General features: G+C 42.8%; 1 long non-coding RNA gene across 1 annotated transcript in view; it reads right to left on the bottom strand.

Moving 5' to 3' along the window:
• Window positions 1-6,595: 6,595 nt before the first annotated feature.
• The window catches only part of LOC143929940 (uncharacterized), a 61,851-nt gene continuing 46,899 nt past the window's right edge, over window positions 6,596-21,547 (bottom strand). Inside the window, exon 3 of the long non-coding RNA XR_013262657.1 lies at window positions 6,596-6,678. This is a non-coding gene — a long non-coding RNA (uncharacterized LOC143929940). The remainder of the gene's footprint in view (window positions 6,679-21,547) is intronic.

Raw genomic sequence — 21,547 nt, 5'->3', positions numbered from 1 at the left:
AATACCTAGGGTTCCCTGCACACTGGAAGAGGAGGGGAGAGAAATTTCCTTAGCTTTGAGAAAGAAATCCATACTTTTATCTGTGGGTAATGAGAGAGGACAGACCTGTTGCAAAAACAGAGTTGTGTGAGACCAGAGAGTACAGACCTGTCGCTGAGTGTCTGTGACCACATTCAGAGAGACCACGCAAAGGTCTTTCACTGTGATGGGACCAAATCTAGAGAGACCTGCTGCTGAGTAAGTGCCTAAGTGACAGTGAGGACCGAGGCAATGGGGACAAGAGACTGCCAAAGTGTTTTGGACTGGACTTGATGGGTACCAAACCTGGTGAGCAGAATCAGCTGTGCTTATTCCCCTATTCCATTAAACTGTGCCCACAGTTTAATGTCAGTAGAGACTGCCTATTACTTAGAAACCCTACAATCCTTCTCTGTATACAGTTTAGAGAGACAATAACACATGCCCCGCTTTACAGATGAGCCCCAGCTTAAATTTGGTAATCAGGCACAGCCAGCCCCAGGGGTACCCCTCTAAGGGACGTGTGCACTCACTAAACTTGAGGGTGTATGCACAGAGTGCGCTCCGGCACACTTTTTGAATAGTTATTGCCAAGAGGTAAAGTGAGATTTTTTTGTGCCATCCATGCTTTTCATGGATGATGCTGTTCTTATCAATGCTGTGTACACCAGTTTAACTTGGTTTAATCTTATTTCGGTTTAAGTTGATTGCCATAGTTAAGGCTAGTGTTCCCATCAGTTAGCCTAACACACCCTGACCTGATTATTGGTTTGAGCATTGTATTTATCTTACCTTGCTAATATAGCGTACATTAACCATCAAGTTTCCTGTGATTTATTTCCTGGATGCTAATATAGTGTGATACTAGTATACGAACACTTAAGTCATACAGGTGTGTACAGCCTTCAAATTTTATATACCAGGAGTATCAGAGGGGGCAGAGCTATTTACAGAGTAGTGGCAGAACAGAGAACCCATCATACCAAGCGACTCCTGCGGTTGTAAGCATACATACCTGTTTATGTGCTCCATAGCAAAAAAAAAAAAAAAAAAAAAAAACCTGTTCAAGAGGATCAGTTAATGGGTTGTTTTATACTCCCCAGTTTGGTTACATTTTTACTAGAACAGTACCTCCAAATTATTCCTTTATGGATTGTCTGCTGTTCTGGCACATTGCTCTCAATTAAATGAAATGCTGCTACAAGACAAGTAATAACTTGTCTGTATGGGTCTATGTTTAATAGAAACTGAGCTGTCAGCAGTAGAGTGTCTTTAATTTATTTGTTAAGAGAGATAGGGTTCCATGAAATTGATACACTGAAAGACTACATTGCAGGAAAAAAAAAACTGCATGTACTGGTTTATAATTTATACAAACTGCTGTGAGCTCTGTGTGGTATGGTAATACTCCTTAGAGAGCAACCTTATAATTGAGTTGCCTCCAGTTGTGTTTGTGTTTACTTTAGATGGGATATTAAAGTTAACATAAGCATCACCATGTAACCATGTAATCACCATGATCACCATGTAACAATTAGGCAGTGTACTCCTTTACTGGAAACAAAATGATAATCAATGCATTTTTCACTAACAATGGGACACCCATTAAAAAGGTAGCTGTGGTAGTATATACCAATTACCAGTAAGAAAATGCAAGGTGCATTTTCTACAGTGGTAACAAGGGCAGTATTCAAGCTTAAAACATTATCTTTTTTTTTTTTTTTTTTTTTTGACAACCAACAGAAATCTGTGCATAGAAATAAATGAGGCAAATGCACAGTGGTCTGCTTGGAGACATCACAATGCTTTAAAGCTTGACTTTTAATGGGCATCAGAAATAAAGTGAACCCTACTACTCGGAATGAAAGAAATTGATGGTACAATTGTTTTGAGGAACCATATGCTTTCTAAAAATGTTCTCTCTTCTATTTGTTTGTCTCCCTACCCTGTTTACCTTCTTTGTTCACTACCGCCTTATCTGTGCATTAAAGTAGGCGCACCCTGTATTTTAGAGGTGATTGCCTTATAACATGTTAAATAGCAATGCACGTATACCTTATGTTGAATGCTTCTGTATTCTCTTTGCTAAAAATAAATAAGTATATAAAGAGAAGAAAAAATTAAGTAAATCTGATCCTTTCCATTCATTCACATTTCTCATGAAGATTCATAAAAATTACTAAGAATCATACAATCATAAATAAGCATGCAGAAATTCAAGAAAATCAAATTCAACTGTAAAGGTTTGAAATCACCTAATTCACTTAACTCTGATGTGTTTGGCATGCCAGTGGCTGGAAGAACACAAAGAAGAACCAGAAAGCTCTCTAAAACTCATTATGGCTTTCTCTTTAGACTGAGTTTACAAACACCCCAGTGGAATCTGCATTAATACAGCTTGTGGTATGCTACTATTGAAAGAAGTGTGATTTTTTTTTCTTGTGTATGGGGATGGTCAGGGTGTCTTTAGATTTAATTTAGAAAATTTGGTAACCTCGTCCAATGTGCATGAATTAAAAAAATGTTCAGTCGGGGGCGTGGCTTGGCGCTGTTCCGAGATGGCCGCTTGACTCCTGAGCTCCCGTCTACGAGGCCCTGCATCATAAGCAAAGGCAAGTGAACTACCTGCCCTCTCGCCCACACTAAGACCTGCTCACTTACAACATGTCGGCGGCGATACCCCGGTCCCCGCCGGAGCCTGACTCTCATCCAAACCGACAGATCCCGGACATGTTCAGGTCCCGGCCTACAGGCAGCTCCCAAGACGCGGCCTCAAGTAGATCGCGGTCGCACAGCAGGAGCCCGCTGCGCTCGAGAGTGGACCCAGAACCCCAGGAGCAGCCTGCGATCTGCCTTGATGATCTCCGCAATGTAGCGGCTGACATCAAGAACACTCTATCAGCCGCAATTTCAGACTTGAGAGCGGACATACAGTCCATGACACTAAGGGTGGAAGAAATAGAAGCTGCACAAGCCCGCCATGATTCCTCCCTCTGTCAGATGCAGCAACTCACTGAGTCTCATGCCATACACTTATGAGACAAACAGACTCATGGAGGACCTTGATAACAGGGGGAGACATCGGAACCTGAGAGTGAGAGGGCTACCTGAAACAATAGAGCCTAACCAACTGACTCAGATGGTCATCGACATCTTTAATGATCTGCTTGAAAGACCTCCTGACACCCCATCATTTTCGAACGCATCCACAGGGCATTGTGCCCCAAGGGCCGTGAGACTGACCCCCCGAGGAACGTAGCTTGTTGCCTGACAGATTTCTGTCTGAAAGAAGAAATCCTTCGCAAGGCCAGGGATTAGGAAACAAATATCCCACAGGGGAGCGAATGTTAAAATTTTCCAAGACTTGTCTAATATAACGCTTCAGCGAAGGAGGGAGCTCCGTCCGTTGCTAGAAGTCCTGAGGAACAGATCCGTACTATACCGTTGGAAATATATGTTCTGTCTATCTGTTTCCCACCAGGGGCGCACAGACAACCTGAGAGTCCCAGAGGACCTTGACCATTTTTGCACTGCATTGGGCTTACCTTCTGTTGATACCAGACTGGTATAGCGAATTCAGGCTACCTACTATCCACAGAGCAACATCTATGGAAGGAGTGGACGAGGTAGGAAACTACGCCATTGGCAGACGTCGATGGGCTTGTACAACAGCCCCCTCTCCCCTGCTCCCCACAAAGGAATGTCACTCCGCCAAGAAATGGCAGCCCTACAGCGTCGCCTGCCCATCGCAGACCCCACCATAATTAGAGTAACGAGTTCTCAAGTTCGGATTCTATGAATGGCACCAGTTGTTAGAACTGTAACCCACTACAAGTTACCCAGCTTGCTGACTTATACATATGAGACCCAGCACCTGCAAACATGGACACATACCGAGGGAGCCTATGGACCCTGATCACACATTGGAAGCTCTGGCCGCATGTGGAAAATCCCATACCAACCTGAACCGACACATCTCCTCACCTACCAACCTGACAGCCACGCCCACATTGTAACCTCAGAGACCCCCCCCCCCCCACCCTGGACTGAATGCAGTGGACCAAGAATTGGTTGCGCCAGCGTGACCAGTTCTCGCACATGCCTTTGCTCCATGAGAATAATCCTGATGATTTCAGGAATTATCTCCGGATGACGGACCCCGTTTTTCACCGTCTGCTGGCTTTGCTGACCCCTTATATCACCAGGCAGGATACCTGCATGCGGCAAGCCATCACTCCGGAGCAGAGGCTCATCGCCACGTTGCGCTACTTGGCGACAGGGAGAAGCCTTCAGGACCTCAAGTTATCTCCCCCCAGGCTCTGGGGATCATTATTCCAGAGACCTGTTCTGCCATCATTCAGGTCCTGCAGAAGGACTATATGAAGCTAAGTTGTATCCTTAAACATCACATTCTATGTATTTCATGCTTGCTAATGTCTTGCATTTCTTTCCTTATTCCCTAATTACCATCATTGCAATATGCTCTAATTCATATGCTCTGCCCCTTTGTCCTCAGGCATATTTGCCTCACTAACTTCCCCACCATGCTCTTCTTGGCCCATAAAACTATAGTCTAGTCACTTACCAATGTCTTGTCAGCTCCATATTATTGCTTTTCCTTAAACACCCCCTAAAATGTCTACAAATGTGATGTGTGTGCTTCAATTCATGCAGAGTGACATTTTTAAAATTTTTGGGGTTGTGCCAAACTCATTAGTAACCCCCCTCCCCCTAACTGCTAGCTCAGCTGATAGCAATCCTCTATCTGATGACTTGACCAAACCCAATACACACTATACCTACCTTTTTGATGATCACATTTATGGATGAATTCACCAAGCCTCAATACTTTCAAATGATAATTTTTTAACCTATTATTTATCTTGATATGTAATAGCAGAATGTCAAAATGTGCTTCCATTTTGTTGTCTTTTTGGTATTATGACACTTCTTACCTGTCCGGTGGACTGCCAATAGTGTAACTAAGGAGGGGCTTTCCAAGTATCACACATTATTTAGGCATTCAGCTCTCAATCAAGTGGAGAGGGTTACCTGTCCTAAACATCCCCCCTCATTTTTTAGCAAGGGCCCATCAGATGGCGGGGGGGGGATGGTGATGACTCTCATAAGGGGACCTTATACTTTAGGCTTTAAATACTCAGTTCCCAAAATGTTATACTAATTTTGACCAAAAATGTTGGTGTCTAATCTGCTTGCAATATTGATTTGTCAAATTACTAATTTTTGTTCTTGTTTCACTACACAGTGTCCTTCAACGCCACAGCAATGGCAGACTGTGGCCTCCCACTTTGCCAGTTTTTTTCAAGTTGTGCCTTTTTCACCAACAGTGCAAACCCAAGTTCAGAGCGAGATGAGGGGACAGTCTCTTCTTCAGATAATCTTATTATGTTGTGGGTCTGCTACACACACACCTTCTTTTTGTAACTAATGTATGTAGTGCATTACTGACCAAAATCATGCTCATTTTCTGCAACATGGCAGGAAAATGGCATGATTGTCCAAATTTACACCTCACTGTGGGTGTTTTTTACTAAAGGCACATCCACTATGCACTACAAGTGCACTGCAAAAGTACACCTGAAACTTCACTTGGAGTACAAAGTGGAGTTGCCTTTAGTAAATCACACTCCTTCTCAGCACAAACTAAAATTGTACTACAAATACATTTTTGGCGCAATGAAAAAGGAAGCCACACATTGTTGAAAATTAAACTTTTTAATACAAGCACATTCACATGTGCGTTTCGAAAAGGTTTTTACAACAAACCAAGAAATTGTGTGTGTGTGTGTGTGTATATCAAAAACAGAGTTTAATCCAAATTTTGTTTACTTGTTGTTTTTGTGTAAACAGGCAAGTATCAAACCGTAAAATACAGAACACAGGAACTTACAAAGTTCAACTTTGAAAAGTGAAGACAATATCGGACATGAGTATGTACAAACTGGGCTGATATTGCCTTCATCACATGTGGTGTCACCCCAGAAAAATCCAAATTTGGAAGATGCACACAGTGTGTCAACGTGTGCTATCTCCCATCATGGGGAATCAATGTACATGCTTTGGGGCTGCAACCCCTTCATCTCAGACACTTTACACAAAACACGTACATTGATCCCCATGATGGGAGATAGCGCATGTTTACACACTCTGTGCATCTTCCAAATTTGTAATTTCGAGAAATACAAAATTTTATGTTTAAAATATCAAAAATAAAGCCCTATCTAGTTTTTTCTGTTTAACACTCTCCCCAAAACATCAATGATGTTCTTCATTTTATTTTTAACATCATTGATGTTTTGCTGTATATTTTCCAAATCCCGATTGCGCCCCATTATCTCCCCAATCAGGATCTGAGCACTTTCACTGGTAAAACGGGAATCTTCTTCCACATCACCTACAAAACAAAGCAAAAAAAAAAAAACACACCATGTAATAAAAATATGGTGATATACATTGATGAGCTTACCGGAAGCTGTGTTCTCCGACACTCACCTGTTGTGGTGACAATTTGCCCAACCTCCACGATCTCTCCTTCCTCCTCCTCCTCCTCCTGCTCCTCCGTTTCTGCTTTTGGAAGTTGCCCTTCTTTGGGAGGGGTGTGGTCCCTGGTGTCCTCATACTTGCCGAGTCTTCTCTCCCCTATGAGAATGTAAACAAAGAATAATTAGCACACAGAGGGCAGAAATAGGAATCTGAAACATTGCTTGGAAGTGTACAATTGTGTTTTTTTGCCGAGTTCCAAGGTGAGAACATTATTGGGGACACTTTGTTAAGCTGGAATACTTCCCTGCAGAATGATGTTTCTTACGAACGAATGAAACCATGAACTTGAAAGTGGCCATTTTTAAAATGCACAACATGAAATCAAAGCACATGGAGCAGTATGCAAGCAAGAATAATCATATGAACACACAACAACTACTTACTTTTTTTAAGAACACGCTTGATCCTTATGTACTGCTCGTGCTCACCCTCCTCCTCGTTAGTGGAACTATTATTAGTGCGCACCTGCGTTCTCTCTGCTGCCATGTTCTCTCCCCATTGCACCGGAAGCGAAGGGGTGGGGAATAGTCTAGAAAGAACGTCAGGGGCGGGCGGAGTTTCACGCATGCGCACTGTATATAAAACGCAACACGCGTGTATCGTCCGTACGATCTGGGAAGAGAGCGAGGCGCGGACGCGACGAACGTGCAAACGAAGGTAAAATTTTTAACTTGGTGCATCACTAGACTAGACTGCTTCTATCTAGGCCGACGTTGAGACAAGATTCGGAGGGTTTTTAATGGCATTATTAGTATTTGAGGGTCTTGTGTTGTGTCTTGCAGACAATATGGATCCATTCAAAAACCCAAATTTTATGGGGCTATTCCTCGAACTCTACAAGGAGATGCCCTGCCTGTGATAGTTCCACAACGAGTTTTATGCCGACATAAAGAGGAACGCAGCGCTGGAGAAACTTATTTCTTTGGTGCAGATCATGGTCCCCACGGCAGACATGGCCTATCTGAATAGGAAAATTGGGGCCATGAGGATTACATATCTCAGGGAGAGAAAGAAGCACCTGGAGTCCTTGAGAGCAGGAGATACAGATGATTTATTACCCCAGGATGGTTTACTTTGCCAGGCTGCATTTTCTGGTAGACAAGGGGGTACCCAGGCCACCAATCTCCAGTCTTCCTTCAAGGCATCCTTCACCCCCAGCTAAGGCTTCTGATGTCCAACCTGGGTCTTCCAGGCAGCAACATGTGGTGGGGCCCAGCTTGAGACAGGTATTGCATTGTTGAACATATTTCTTGTGTTACATTTAATGATGTTAAATAGAAGTTCTTATTGATCAGTAAGTTGTGATTTATCAAAGTGGTTTACATATCAAGAGACAGTAGTGACCAAAAATTATTGGGACAGGAAAGAAAAATGCTGGGCTCAGAATGATAGTCTGTTCTATTTTGTAACATTCAATTTGCAAAAGCCAGGAGCACAAAATGGTGTGATTGATGAGCAAAAAACTAAAACTATGTCCCATTTTCATACACAGGAAGACCTCAGTCGGGGGGAGGCTGTGGCAAGTGGCAGCCAGGAGGTCGACCAATGACCTCCTTCTCCTCCTCTTGCCCCAACTACAGGAGACCAGCCACACCCTGGAAGGATGCCTGGAGGGAAGTTCCTAAGGAAGACGAGTGAGTGATGGCCTGGGTTCAGTCTGGTCTGCCAGAAGATGCAGCCTCTTGAAGATCCACATCCTGGGGACAGAAATGGCATCTGAATTTCCTGTTCTCTAGGACTTCGGGACCAGACTTCTCTCCCTGAGATATGTACTCCTCAGGCCACCAATTTTTTATATTCTAATGTGCTCATGTCTGCCCTGGGGGCCAAAGGCTGTGCCAAAGGAACAAGTTTCTCCAGCGCTGCGTTCCTATTTTTATATTTTATTGCGACCAAAATAAAGATTTTTTTTTGTTTGATGAACTACTTGTGTATGTGTTTTCCTTCAAAAAGTACAGTTTATTTGTGAGCAGGCAGGTAAATTTCAAAAAAACAAAGTGAAATGAATAACAAGGGGTACCAACAATAAACAACTCCTGTAGATTAAAAAAAGAAAAACAAAATATCAAAAATACAATAATGTTGTTGTGGTAAGTTTACACACAAAAAACACCCAAAAAAAAAAAAAAAAAAAAAAAAAGGAGAAATTAGCAAACTGTCTTTAAAGGAGATTTTTAAGAATTAAAAAAAAAAAAAAAAAACATCCAAAAAAAGAATAAACAAAATCTAAAATTGTGTAGATGTGACGCAAAATAAAATTGTATTGCTGAAATCGTGAAAAAGAGTAATGAAATACGTTCGGGAGACGACTAAGTTGGGCCAAGCTCATTCTCCCCAAACTATGTGGAGGCCTGGGAGTTCCTGACATCCATACATACTATAATGCGACTCATCTTGCCAGAATAGTTGATTGGCACATACACCAGGGAAATAAAGCTTGGGTGTCATTAGAAAATGCGTTTACCCCGTTCCCTATCTCCCATTTACCCTGGATAACAAAACAAGCCATCCCCTTATCTTGCACACATCACCCGTTAATAAGCCCCACTATTAAAGCTTTCAGATGATCAAATAAATCCCTTCACATTAATGCACCTCACGGCCCAATCACTCCGCTTTCCGCGAACCCAGACTTTCCTCCAGACCTTACCGTACCTGGCACAAATGATGCTCGCCAGGGAAACAATTACAGAGCATATCAATTTTTAGACCGAGGAAAGTTGTTGACGTTCCCTGCTATGGTTGACAAATTTCCTGAATTATGCCTCCCATTTTTTAAATTTCTTCAAATCCGACACTTCTTCACATCGACGAGACCACTCTCACACTGGTCTTCGCCCCTTACTCCATTTGAATCTCTATGCACTAGTTCGGAACTGCAATCACATGTAATTTCCCTCATTGTCAGAATGCTCAGCTCTGACCTTACCCCACAGCTACCTATCCTACAACATTGGGAATCAGATTTACAAACTACACTGACCACGCAACAATGGGCTTTGATATATGAACATATTCACAAGCGATCTATCAATGTGTCCATACAAGAAAATCGGTAGAAAATTTACTCTAGGTGGTATCGCACTCCTGACAAAATTCACACATTCTTCCCAGATGTCCCCCCAGTACCAAGCACATGATAGACATGAACAATTTTCCCATAAATGGGCGTGCTGGATGCATTTCTGGGCCTCTAATTCCTCTACTAATACTATTCCTACCTAAGAAGCCCCTCTCGGGACAAAACTCCGTTCGTGCTCGACCGTCGTCCTTTAGCTGAATACGGATAACCCCTACTTTCAATTGATGCCTCACCTCCCCCGTGAGAAATCATATCCCTTTATACCGTAGTTTCCTGATCTCTTCCCTTCCCTTCCTATCATTTAGATCCCCCACCCTTGTCAGTCCTTTATGCCCATACCTTTGACATGCATGGAGGCTGTTGGATTGACCTTACCTCCTTAATGTTTATGCGATTCACCTTTGGTTATGTTTCTTAATACGTCCTTTCCTTACGCAACATGAAGTTCACTCCTTTCAACCATTCACAGCGTGATCCCATTTGGGGTGGATGGTAACACAGGAGAACCATTAGGACTCCAACACATCATATCGGTTTTTTTTTTGGCCCTATTTCTGTTCTCGACAGATGTTCTAACACGTGATTATTTATAATGGCTTTCTCTACTCATATTTTCCCTTGTTTATCTTATATTCTGCAATCATTGTACATTGCAATATATGTATAGGGGATATCCCCCCTAATGTTGTTATGCTTTAATACCTGCTCGTACTTAACTTGTATGATATGCTTTTCAATAAACACTTTCTTTTTGGAAATACGTTCGGGAGAAGTGTGTGTGACTATGAGCATCAAAAGAAGTTCGTTCTTGCAGCATTGTAAAGAACAAGAGAATGGGCTTCATGAATGAATTTTTAACATTGCAGCATGACGAATGTGCTATATCGCTTACGAGCAGTAGTTTTACCTGAACGAGCGCTTCAGTGTTGGAATTTGAATGTGAGCGTGCGTGGCATTGTCCATCGGAGTAGGCTACACATGAACGGAGTATGTCCGTTCAGACCAGTTTGTCGGAAAAGTTGGAAAATTGGGTCCAACGGATATTCCAACGGAAACATTCCGATGCATACCACACACAGTCGGATTATCCGACAAAACGGTCTGATAGGACACATTCTGTCGGAATCTCCGACCATGTGTAAAAGGGCTTAGACATATATGCTACGGTTTCTTCTTTTTTTTTTTTTTTTTTTTTTTTTATATATAACTGTTTCTTGGGGTTACACATGTTATTGTGCCATTCAGAACCTTTGTGGTTGAAGTCGTATTTTTAAATTAACTGTTGATTGGTTTTTCCTTCTGTTAATACACCTAATTCTGAACCTTGCCTCCACATACTGAAATGTTTGTTCTTCCTCTCTGTGTACATGACACTCATGCCTAAGTCCAAATACATGAATCTTAATACTTTTCTCCCATTTTAGCCCCCCACAAGGGTGCCACCTGACCACACTATTTTATCCTTGATCTGAGATAATGCTAAGCAAGGTAACCTACTCCCAGACCCTGGCGCACTTTACGGCCTTACCACCCCTTACAACCTTAAGCGGATCTTTAAAGTTCCTTGCCCCAGATCCCATAGGGGTGCACTCTCAATCATCAACTACAAATGTCACCCACCTTCTCATAAGCCCTGAAACCCGCCACTAGTTCCTGACCCCAGGGTCTAGAGACTGAAAGCTGAATCACAAATTACCATACCTCCCCAGTCACTTAATTATTTAATCTTTCATTCATTCATTTTTAGTTCGATATGCCGAACCCACACGCCTTCAGGCCTCATACAGACAAGGATCTTTCACATCTCCAGAAACTCCGTCCGCCACACCCACACAACGGACGCTGGTAGTCACCATTGACTCGACCGGTACCTCTTCACGATCCATAGGACTGACAGGCACAGCCCTATCACCGGCCTTACTCTTCTTGCCCAGCTGAACCGTGCAATACCCATCTTCCCCAGGTGGAATTTGCGCCTAGGGCACTCCCCCCCCCCCTTTTTTTTTCCCTCTTCTCTCTCTCTCATCCCCTCTCCCCTCTTGAGACCTCCTCTTTCTCGGGACACCCCCTCTCGGTAGCAGTGTAAGTAGTACTCGCCTCCTGCCTCCAACAAAATGCCCCCTATGATGAACCGCCAGACGAACTCATCCTTAAGACTTGTCTCATTGAATGCTAAGGGCCTAAACACCCCTGAAAAGCGCTACCAAGTTCTATATAGAAAGTTTAAAACTGATGTAGTTTTTCTTCAGGAAACACACTTCTGTTCCAAATATACTCCCAGGCTGACCAACCACGTCTTCCCCATGGAATTTCATGCAACATCCCCCACATCTAAAAGTAAAGGTGTCTCCATACTTCTCTCCAAACATTGCGATTTTCAAGTCTCTGACACTCTAATAGATGATAATGGGCGATTCTTGTTCGTTAAAGGCTCACTCAAAAACAGGAAGATTACTCTAGCTAATGTCTGTAGCCCAAACTCTTCTCAAGTACCTTTCTTTAGGAAAGTGTTCAACCAGCTTTCCTCCATGGAGGGGATGCTGATCCTAGGTGGCGACTTCAACGTCCCTTTAGATCCTCTGCTTGACACCTCTTCAGGGATCTCCAGCTTGACGTTCAGGGCAATTAAACAAATAAAGAGAAGCCTCCAAGATTTACTGCTTCATGACACATGGCAAACACTTCCCCCCCGGAAACAGAGATTTTACGTTTTTCTCCGTCCCCCATAATAGATATTCTCGTATTGCCTACCTAATGACCTCCCAACAGGCTCTCCAATACTTAACCAAGGCCACCATTGAACCAATGACAATCTCTGATCACCACCCCTTCACAGCCCTGTTTACCTTCCCCAAGACACTTGAATGTGCCACCATCTGGAGACTAGACACAAGCATCTTGACAGACAAATCCAAAGAAAAGGAAGTCCAAGACTGCCTAACCCATTACTTTAAAGACAATGACACACCTGATGTCCCTCAACTCACACAGTGGGAAGCACACAAATGCGTAGTGCGAGGCAAATTAATTTCTCTAGCTGCTGCAATTAAGAAAGAGAGAGCCACTAGATTAGCGGATTTATTCTTGAAACTCAGATCGCTTGAAACAAAACACAAGAAAACTTTAGCGATAGACACTCACACTGAATTAATGGACACCCGCACCCAAATTCACGATGAATTAGGATATCACATGAGGAGGAGGTTCGCCTTATCCCAGAAGCTCTTTTACGAGCACGGGAATAAGTCGGGTCATCTCTTAGCACAAGCACTGAGATCAAAAAAAGCTAAACGGACAATCCATCAAATACGTTCCCCAATGGGCTCAATCTACGAAAAAAATACAGATATAGCCAGAGAGTTTGAAAAGTATTACACCTCTCTCTATAACCTTGATCCCACGAATCCAGGTACACAGACAGGACCCCCAAAAATGTCTAAAGGACATCCAGGCATATCTTGGAAAACTCCCACACAAGCCAATCCCCTCTGACGTGATCCAAGCAATGGAAACACCAATATCACCGTTCGAATGGCTACAAGCTATAAAACATCTAAAGCCCGGTAAGAGTCCTGGCCCCGACGGGCTGACCTCAGCTTACTATAAGACGTTCGCTGAAACGCTTCGAACACCCTTCCTTAAAGCCTTTAACTCTCTCTCCAGCGCAAAATCTCTCCCCCAAGGTCTGTTAGAAGCCCATATTGCAGTTATACCCAAACCAGATAAAGATCCCACGAATACGAGCAGCTATAGACCAATTTCCCTACTCAATGTAGACATTAAGATTTTCGCCAAGATTCTCGCAAATAGAATACTCCCCCTCATTGCAGCCCTCATTACTCCAGACCAAGTGGGCTTTGTCCCTGGACGTGAGGCCAGGGATAATACCCTAAAGTCCATCAATATCCACCATCTAATAACACAATCTGAGCAGAAGGCCTTCTTCCTATCCCTAGACGTGGAGAAGTCATTTGACAGAGTAGCTTGGGACTATATGGAAATGGTGCTACTGAATTTAGGCCTCGGCCCACACACGACGAACATGATCATGTCCCTATACTCTAATCCAACTGCGAGGGTGAGAGCTAATGGCACTCTGTCAAATGCCTTCTTCATTAAAAATGGAACAAGGCAGGGCTGCCCCCTCTCCCCGATCCTATTTATTCTAACCTTAGAGCCCCTTCTACAGATGATCACCTTAAACAGAGACATCAAGGGTGTCAAATCCCCAATACGGGAATTCAAATATGCGGCATTCGCCGACGATATACTGATGCTCCTTACAGAACCCATCACCACCATCTCAATTATTTTGTCCTAATTCCAAGATTTCAAGCCGTATCCAATCTCAAAATAAATTTTTCAAAATCGTATGCCCTTAATGTATCCCTCCCAGAAGAAATACAAAAACAATGCGAAACAAATTTCCTGATGCGTTGGAAAAACAATTACCATTACTTACCTGGGCACCAAAATCCCTCGGAAGATTATTGATCTATACGCCAAGAATTATCTCCCCATTCTACACAACTTAAAGGCCGACCTTGAGAGATGGAACAAACAAACAGTCTCTTGGTTTGGCAGAATTGTGGTCCTGAAGATGAATGTCCTGCCACACTTATTGTACATCCTTCAAACCGTCCCTATACAGGTCCCCCAAACCTTTTTCAAAACATACAACGGTATCTGCTCCCGGTTTCTCTGGGGTAACCGGAAACCCAGAATTGGCCTTAAGACCCTCGCACGTCCAAAACACTTAAGAGGCCTTGGCTTCCCAGACATACTCAATTATTATAGAGCTGTCCATCTTACCAGAATTGTGGACTGGAACGTCCACAGTCCCTGTGAAGATTGGGTCGCTTTAGAAGCATCCTTTTCTCCTCTCCCACTGGCATCCATGCCCAGGATACAATCAACTCACACCCCGATCACCGCCTCCCAACACCCCCTCATAATCCCAACTTTAAGATGCTTCAGACAGATGTGCTCCCGTACTCAGGTATCCTTGATACCAGGCCCCCTGACCCCAATTAAATGTAACCCGGACTTTCCGCCCGGTATTGTCCCCCGAATTCCTGTCAGACAGTTGGACACAGGATAGGCTAAGAGCCTACAACTTCTATGAGAGAGGAAAGCTCATGCCAGCCTTGAAATTAGCAAGCAACACAGATAGACCTCCCACCCCCCCCCCCCCCCCCCCCCCCTGGACTTATCTGTTAATCGCCCACTACCTGAGATCGCTAGACAGAGACTCTCGATGCTCCAGACCACTAACCCTGTTTGAGAAGTTGTGTATGAAATCAGACCCCCAAAGACACCTCATAGCACTCACCCATAACCTACTCTTTGATGAAGAACGTCCCAGCTACACTAAAGCTTGCAAGCTTTGGGAAGAAGATTTATCCCTCTCAATCAGTGATGAACAATGGGAATCCATCTTCCATATTATCCATAAGGGCTCTCTGAACGTAAGCACTCAAGAGAATGGCTACAAAATACAATCAAGGTGGTACCGTACTCCAATTCTCATACACAAATTCACTCCGAGCACTACAGATACTTGTTGGAGGTGAAACCAAGATAGGGGGACACTATTACACATTTGGTGGTCCTGTACCCCACTGCAAGTGTACTGGAGAGAAGTATGCAGAATCATCCCCCTCGTTAACACATACAATGTCGATCCTACCCCATCTCAATGCCTTCTCCACCTCTCGCCTCTACAGAGAAAGGTTCATCATGGCTCATTGGCAATGCACATGATCAATGCAGCTAAGCAATGTATCCCCATTCACTGGGGCTCCTCCAGAACACCATCTATTAAAGAATGGTTCACCAGAATAAATAAAATAGCAGAAATGGAGAAGCTGATCCACATTTCCAGGGACACACCCTCAAAATTCAGCAAGAAATGGGCCTGTTGGAAACACTTCCAGGCAACCACTGCATTCACAGAGGTAAACAAATAAAGACCCATATAAATATTTAGCTATTGGCAATAACCAGCATGTCCCAGTATAAACCCGAGGTGGGGTAAAGAATTAGAAGGAGGCTTATGATGAATTAAATAAATTACCAGTTGAAATGCTCCAATGGGGGGGTTGCCAAGAAAGAGCCCTGACGTCTCCTACACCCTCAAGCCTCCTGACGATTGTGCCCGATGTCCCGAGAAACCCTCCCTTCACTCTCAGCCCGCCCCCACCCCCTTTTTTTTTCTCCTCCTTCCCCCCCTCCTCTTTCCCCTTCTCTCTCACAATCCCCATCCCCTTGCCTCCCCTTCCCCTCCTAATCACTCCCCATCCTGATCCCATCCCCCACTCTGTAGACACAGTATACAATCAAATACCAGCAGTACAGAATCCCGGAAGGACAATCCATTACTGCTGTCCATTGACTTCCACCACGGACCCCCCCAAAGCAGCCTGGTATGAAAGATTTCACGAACGAGCCACGATATGCTGTAGGCACTCGCCCAGGCTCCATAAGCCTTATCCTCAAATAACCCCCGCACATTCTCACCCCAGACCGAATTGGCATTAGGTTTGAGGATAAGGATCCTCTTACCACCCAACAGCATACCAACTCAGTTTGACCTCTCTTTTTGGCTCCCTCGCCTTTTACTTTTTGATAGCTACTCTGAAACAGTTTATCTCTGATAATTTGTAACCCAAGGTGGCTAAACTACCCTAAGAAAGTTTATATGTTCAATTGCTCAGTGCTTTGATTTCGTTTCTGCCAAGAACTCTGATTGTGTTTGTGTAATGTTTTTCCAGCATGTTGGAATTTTCTGTACATCTATGCATTTTCCTCAATAAAAATGGTCTTTAAAAAAAAAAAAAATGTTCAGTCCTTTAACCATTTGCTTACTGGGAACTTAAACCCAAACCAATTTTCAGATTTCAGCGCTGACGCACTTTGAATGACAATTGCGTGGTCATACAACACTGTACCCAAACTAAATTTGTCATTTTTTTCACACAAATAGACCTTTCTTTTGGTAGTATTCAATCACAGCTGGGGTTTTTATTTTTTGCTAAACAAAAAAAAATTGAAAATTTGGAAAAAATTAAATAAAATCACATTTCATAGTTATAAAATTTAGCAAAAAGGTAATTTTTCTCCTTCATTGATAAGTGCTGATGAGGCAGCACTGGTGGGCTGCACTGGGGGGCACTGATAGGCACAGATAAGGCGGCACTGATGGGGACAGATAAGGCAGTACTGATGGGCACAAATAAGGCAGCACTGATGGCCACAGATAAGATGGCACTGATAGGCCCTGATGGGTTGCACTGATGGGTACTGGTAGGTGACACTGATAAGCAGCGCTGTTTATGAGCCACTGATTGGTGACACTGTTATGTGGCACTGTTGTGCACTGGTAGGTGGGCACAGATGAACTGGCGGGAGCTCTCCTTGCCTGGGACCGAGGTCCCTCAGAGCCGCCAGTGATCGGCTTTGTTTCTCCTCCCGCTATTAGCATGATCGTAATCAGGTGTCATTGGCTGACAGCTGATCACACGGTAAGGGGTCAGGACTCGCTAATCACAGAACACGCTGCACTCACCCTGCAGGGGGCGCACAGGCCACTCGGGCACGGGAGGACATCTAGGGGTCAGGACTCGCTAATCACAGAACACGCTGCACTCACCCTGCAGGGGGCACGCAGGCCACTCGGGCACGGGAGGACATCTATTGACGTACTCCTGGCAAAGTAGGCGTAATTCGGCTATAGCGTGGATATGAAGAAGTTTAATCCAAGGACCAGTAATCCTCCATGGCATATGTGAATACTGGAAAAATGTTTCCTGAAGTTTTGCTTCTTAGTTAACCCCCATCCAGCTTGCCGATTGGACAGTGAAGGAGCAATGTCCTAATGGGAAAACATCCATTAACTCCCTACAAAATTTTGGATTTTCCATCACTTATAGCCTTAGTGATAATAGTACTCTGGAGGATTTTTCATTATTTAGAGATTCGGATATATCTGAATACCCACATTACAGTATAAAAAGGTTTACCTTTACAAGTTTACTGAATGCTCTGAATAACTAAACAAAATTTGCCTGAATTTTTGATATTCAAATTGAAATTTGAATTGAAATTTACATTGAATTCCATTCAAATTTGAACTGTAAACATATTTCTGAAATAAAAGATTGTGTGTGTTATTAGAGTACCATTTCAAAATAATGCTGTTTTTGTTAAGCCAAAAAGTTGATTTAAAGAGTCATTGTAATTATTTGATGAAGAGGTTTTAGTCCTTTCCTTTGTTGCATTCAAGTAAAAAAAAAACAACATTTTCAGTTCGACTGATTCAAAATTTTCAATTCCAATGTTTCAAATCGAAAAAAAAAAAAAAAAAAAAAAAAGGTCGGTAAATTCGAAACAAAAATTGAAAAAAGACAAAAACGAATTCCGAATACGAATCCCCTATATGAATTGAACAAGTCAACCAAAATGTAACCAAACTAAATAAATAAATTAACAAATCTAAACAAAACTAAAACACATTTTTTCATCATGCACATGTCTACAATCAATTTAGCTTGCTAATAAATGGTTTCCCCCTAACCCTAAACTTTTACAAGAAATAAAAAACAGTGACATGTGGGATTTGAATAGAGATTGTATAAAAGGGGAAAAATCTAAGTTTTCAGAAGATAATCTTGCAACGGTGATTTGGAAATCAGGCGTATGATTATCTGCTTACCATACTATAGGCTAAAATCAAGACATTAGCTGGAGAATTTAATGTAACTTTTAATGAACATTTATTTTTATGTTTGGAGCAGTCAATAAGGCACTTCTTACCTAGGGACCCCTCAAATCCCTCCCTGACTGTAAATAGTTACATAAAAAATGTAATACTGTATAAGAAAACGATTGTCTCATCATTTCAACAGTGTGGAGAAGACAAAAGGAGTCTCTGAGCCTCTGAAATAAAAAAGAAGGATAATAGAAAGATAAATCCTTTCATGAAGTGTAATGCCGCATACACATGACTGGACTTTCCGGCAGACTAGGTCCGACAGTCTTTCCGACGGACTTTCGGTGGAGTTCCGTTTGTTTTGAACGTGATGACGTAAGATGGGACTAAAAAACAAAGTTCAATAGCCAGTAGCCAATAGCTTCCCTTGCGCCGTATTTGGTTCTTCGGACCAGCATACAGATGAACAGTATTCCCGATAGGAATTGAGTCCATTGGAGATTTAAAACATGTTCTATTTCTAGGTCCGTCTGATTTATTTAACGAAAAGCGATCATATTAGCCCACACACGATCGGATTGCCCGACGGACTGATTCCATTGGACCTAGTATGCCGGAAAGTCCGGTCATATGTACGCGGCATTAGAGTAATTGAGATTCCAGAAAGAATGTATTAAGAAATTGTCACGGATGTCACGTCTAACCCAGCGCAGGTGGTCAGACACTATAGCTGGCTAATGTTTGCTTCAACTATAGCACCCCCCTTTCCCTTAAGACAAGCAGGCCTACAAGTACTTAGTTGCCCCCCGGAATACTACACAATGCTATAGTGTCTGGCTATCATGCCAGGGTAGATGCGAACTGAATAAAGCAAACAGGTACTTGCAGTTTAGCAAACAGATAGTGTGGTTCAAAGGCAGTTTAGGTAATAAGGCCAGCTGGGTTCAGGGGATAGTCCAGTATCCACTCCGGGTCATACACAGGAGATCCAACAGCAAGCAAGGCAGACTAACAGGAGGATTGATCTAGAACAATGCAGGTAAGTCTGTCTCTATCACAAGTGAGGGATAGAGTGTTCGGTTTGCTTATATCAGGCGGCCTGATGAAGGAGCAAGCATGCTTTGAACTCAAAGCCACCTCCTCTCACCCTGCACCCAGAAATGACGTCATCTCCCATTCCCCCTGTGTTCCCTGCCATTCTCATAGGCTGCGAATGCTGGAATCCACCTGCCAGAGCTGTCAGCTGCACTTCAGAGACACGGACGTTTAGGAGAAACCCATCACCCCAGATTTTGCTGCAGGATTACCGCACTCCGAATTATTCAACTTTATTTCAAAAATATAATTAAAATCATAGCATCTAGGCTGGTAAACAGACTAACTGCACAGCCGCTGACATGTTTCACACCGAACACGGTGCTTAGTCATAGCTCATGAGCTATGACTAAGCACCGTGTTCGGTGTGAAACATGTCAGCGGCTGTGCAGTTAGTCTGTTTACCAGCCTAGATGCTATGATTTTAATTATATTTTTGAAATAAAGTTGAATAATTCGGAGTGCGGCTATCCAGCTACATCTTTTCTACTTCAGTTCCTGTTGCAAACAGAGCCAGCACCCTGTGGGACTTTGGAGACAGCTGTTTTGGGAGAAGTCATTACCTTAGAGCAGTAATTCTTTGTATTTGCTGTAGGATTACTATAATTATTGTGTTTATGCTCCCTTTGTGAGTAATTTCACTTTTGATTTGTCATTAAATGGTTTATCATTACTGCACTTAGAGGCGTTGTGTTTCTTTTCCTTTGTTGCATTGCAGAGACTGCTTCTAGCTCTTCACACTGGCTGCCCTTAGTGCTAGTACATGGATTCCTCTTCTTCTTAGAGACTGTTGCTATGGACGATGTCCCTCCTATTGAGAGACTCTTTTAATCACATTTATTTGATCTGTGTACACCTCCTGGGTCTCTCGTCAAAAGAGTTAATTTTTTGTCTGCTTATATCAGGTGACTGACCAGATTAATCAGCTAACAGGTGAACACAGACAGGGAGGAAAAGCAACAGCCAACACTCAGGTACTGGAATGACGAACATGAGAACTAAGTGATCATGATAGAGTATTTACTTGGGAATGTCCATGACCCATGCTTAAAGCTCATTTGACTACCAACTAAAATTGTAGTTTGGGGTAAAGTATGGAGAAATAAAGTTCCAGAATAAATTATGCATGAAGCCATTTTTTCTGATCTGTAAAACAGGTATGATGATATATCTTCCTATGTCTCCTCTTTATGCTTGACTAGAATAGTATTCAAAGGAATGCTCATATAAAAATCTGAAATAACTGCTTATATCATTTTTTTTTATAATGACTTCAACAGTTTTAAAAAAGAAATACTATATCTATATCTAATAATAATACTTTCAGCAAATCTCTGTTGCACCCATTGCTTGCAGTAATTTAACACCTACAGCATCTCACAAAAATGAGTACACTCCTCACATTTTTGTAAATAATTATATCTTTTCATGTGACAACATTGAAGAACTGACACTTTGCTACAATGTAAAGTAGAGTGTGTACAGCTTGTATAACAGTGCCAATTTGCTGTCCCCTCAAAATAACTCAACACACAGCCATTAATGTCTAAACCTCTGGCAACAAAAGAGAGTAAACTCCTAAGTGAAAATGTTCAATTTTGGCCCAGTGTCAATGTTTTTTGTGGCTATCACTATTTTCCAGCACTGTCTTAACCCTCTTTGGTATGGAGTTCATCAGAACTTCACAGGTTGCCACTGGAATCCTCTTCCACTCCTCCATGATGCCATCACAAAGCTGGTGGATGTTAGAGACCTTGTGCTCCTCCACCCTCCATGTGAAGATGCCCCACAGATGCTCAATAGAGTTTAGGTCTGGAGACATGCTTGGCCAGTCCATCACCTTTACCCTCAGCTTCTTTAGCAAGGCAGTGGTCATCTTGGAAGTGTGTTTGGGGTTGCTATTATATTGGAATACTGCCCTGCGGCCCAGTCTCTGAAGGGAGGGGATCAAGCTCGTCTTCAGTATGTAGGGATGAGCCGAACACCCCCCGGTTCGCACCAGAACTTTCGAACGGACCCCAAATTCGAAAGAACGTTAGAACCCCATTGAAGTCTATGGGACTCGAACGTTCGAAAAG

Source organism: Lithobates pipiens, unplaced genomic scaffold, assembly GCF_037356315.1.
Source record: "Lithobates pipiens isolate NorthernLeopardFrog02 unplaced genomic scaffold, aLitPip1_a1.2 Scaffold_25, whole genome shotgun sequence".
NCBI classification, from domain to species: Eukaryota; Metazoa; Chordata; class Amphibia; order Anura; family Ranidae; genus Lithobates; species Lithobates pipiens.
The sequence above is the reverse complement of the archived record's forward strand: the minus strand, read 5'-3'. Positions and strand labels throughout refer to the sequence as shown.